The sequence below is a fragment of the Anopheles arabiensis genome (assembly GCF_016920715.1).
Source record: "Anopheles arabiensis isolate DONGOLA chromosome X unlocalized genomic scaffold, AaraD3 X_pericentromeric_contig0003, whole genome shotgun sequence".
Classification (NCBI taxonomy): domain Eukaryota; kingdom Metazoa; phylum Arthropoda; class Insecta; order Diptera; family Culicidae; genus Anopheles; species Anopheles arabiensis.
In genome coordinates this window covers 1922501-1925000 of record NW_024412081.1, presented here as the reverse complement: position 1 = coordinate 1925000, position 2500 = coordinate 1922501, and the positions used below count along the sequence as shown (strand labels likewise).

Below are 2500 nucleotides of genomic sequence, written 5' to 3'. Positions count from 1 at the left end.
CATGCAGCAGGTCCTCGACCGTCAAACGCAAACGTCGTTTGACGGTAACGATGGATTCGGGCCGCAAACGCGAAAAGGCAGAAGACCAGTGGCTGATGACCAACAGCCTGGTCCAAGTGGGTTGCAAAGATTGCAACAACAACAACAACAACCATCGAGGTTGACCTCTGTTAGGGAAGCGGTGGAAAATATTCCAAGTCCGAGAAACGGACCGAATATTAATGAGGGTAGAATTAATAAGAGGAAGAAGAAGAAGAGCAAGAAGAAGCAGAATAAGCCCAGAAAGCGGCCTGAGGCTCTGCTGATATCGGACTGCACTTCCGAGGAGCTGGCGAAATTGCTCAAGGAAATGAAGCAGTCCGATGCTCTTAAATCGGTTGGAGAGACAATCTCTAAGGTCCGACGGGTCCAGAATGGAGGCATGTTGCTAGAACTTAAGCAGGGTAGTTCTGCTAGTGCAATTGCCCCAAAGGTTAAGGAAGCGGTGAAGGGCAAGGCGTCAGTGAGAACGCTAGCTCCTTCTAAAATGATTGAGATCATGCATCTCGATGAAATTACCACCCCAGAGGAGGTTGCGGAGTCTGTCAAAGCACAGCTCAACATCGAGATAGAAACAGATCGTATCAAAATGAAGAAAGGCCGCGCGGCCGGTACGCAGTGGGCACGGATCAACGTATCGCTGCCAGACTTTCAAAGCTTCTTGAATTTGGGAAAGCTGAAAGTTGGTTGGTCGATATGCCATATCCGCGAGGTTATGGAAGAGCAGAAATGCTATAAGTGTTGGAAGGTAGGCCATACGAGCTACCATTGTAGGGAACCAGACAGAAGTAATCTGTGCTGGAAATGCGGTTTGAGTGGACACAAGAAGCAAGCTTGTACCAACTCTGTCAAGTGTTTGGATTGCGGTACGAGGTCACAGAACCTTCACGCAACGGGCAGTTATATGTGTCCCCGTAGGCGAACGATTAGATAATAATGGTTAGGTTGCTACAACATAACCAGAATCATAGTTATGCTGCATTTCAATTAATGTGGCAAACGATTAGGGAAGAATCTGCGGATATAGTGTTGATTGCAGATCCGTATCTGGCAACAACCAACGTCAAAGTGTTACGCAACGACGATAACACAGCAGCGGTAGTGGTTAACGCGGACTTACCAGTTAAGGTAGTCAGTAAGGCTCTGAAGGGTTTAATGATAGTTGACATAGGTGATATGCGAGTGGTTAGCGTTTACGCGCCACCTAGATTTAGTATGGAAGAGTTCCAGAACATGTTGGATAACACGGTAATGGCCGTAACCGGTATCCACAAATTCGTTATCGGGGGGGACTTCAACGCTTGGTCATCAAGTTGGAACAACCAACTTGGCGAGCGTGGAGAAACCCAGAAACGAAGAGGTGAGTTGGTTTTATCAACCTTTGCGCAGATTGACGCAATTTTATTGAACGACGGCAGCACCCCAACTTATGTTGGACCAGGGCGCACGTCAGTAGTTGATCTTACTTTTGCGAGCCGAACCGTAGCAAGATCATTTAAGTGGGAGGTGTTATCTAGCTATATGAACTCTGATCATCGTGCAATACGAATAGATCTTGAGACGCAAAGCGTGCGTAATCTGTCCCGACCCATAACGGGATGGAGCATCAAGTATTTTAGCAAAGATATATTTGAAGTTATGATGCAAGCCGCTTTTGAGACTGAGGTCACAACAAGCGAAGACTTAATGCGTATACTTGTCACGGCGTGTAATGCGACGATGACTAAACGTAAGAGGTACACTCTAACAAGAGTGCATTTTGGTGGACGTTAGAGATTGAGGCACTTCGCAAAGAGTGCAAACACCGCGATCGATTAGCGCAAAGAGCTTTTAATACTGATCTCTATTCTACTTTTAGGGACGAGTTCAAGGTGGCACGGAATGCCCTCAAGCGATTGATCAAGCATACCCGACAGAGGAAGTGGAAAGAGTTCCTGGGAACAGCGAACAACGCATCATTTGGTATTGTATATCATACGTTCAAGAAAGTGGCCGAGGGTTCGATTGGACCCCGAACCATGACATTGGACGAGTTTAGGGAAGTGGTGAGCGAGCTTTTTCCTACTCACCCAAACACGGTGTGGCCTGAATATCGTATCGATCAGCCACGAGAGTTTGAAAGGGTAACTAATGATGAGATTCTTGCGGTTGCCAGGAGACTACCCAACAAGAAGGCGCCGGGACCAGATGGTATCCCGAATGAGGCGCTGAAAGTTGGTATGTTGACTGCAACCGATGCATTGCAGGGTTTACCAAGGCTGTTTAGAGAACGCGAAGTTCCCCGATGAGTGGAAAAGGCAGAGGTTGGTGTTAATACCGAAGCCGAACAAACCACCAGGGAACCGGGTTCAGTTCGCCCCATTTGTCTACTAGACGGGGCAGGTAAAGGTTTAGAACGCATCATAGTGCAACGGCTAAATGCACACATCGAGGAGGTCAACGGACTGTCTGACGACCAATT

General features: G+C 47.5%; 1 pseudogene; it reads left to right on the top strand.

Moving 5' to 3' along the window:
• LOC120907326 overlaps window positions 1–2500 on the top strand; it is a 9162-nt pseudogene that overhangs the window by 3421 nt on the left and 3241 nt on the right.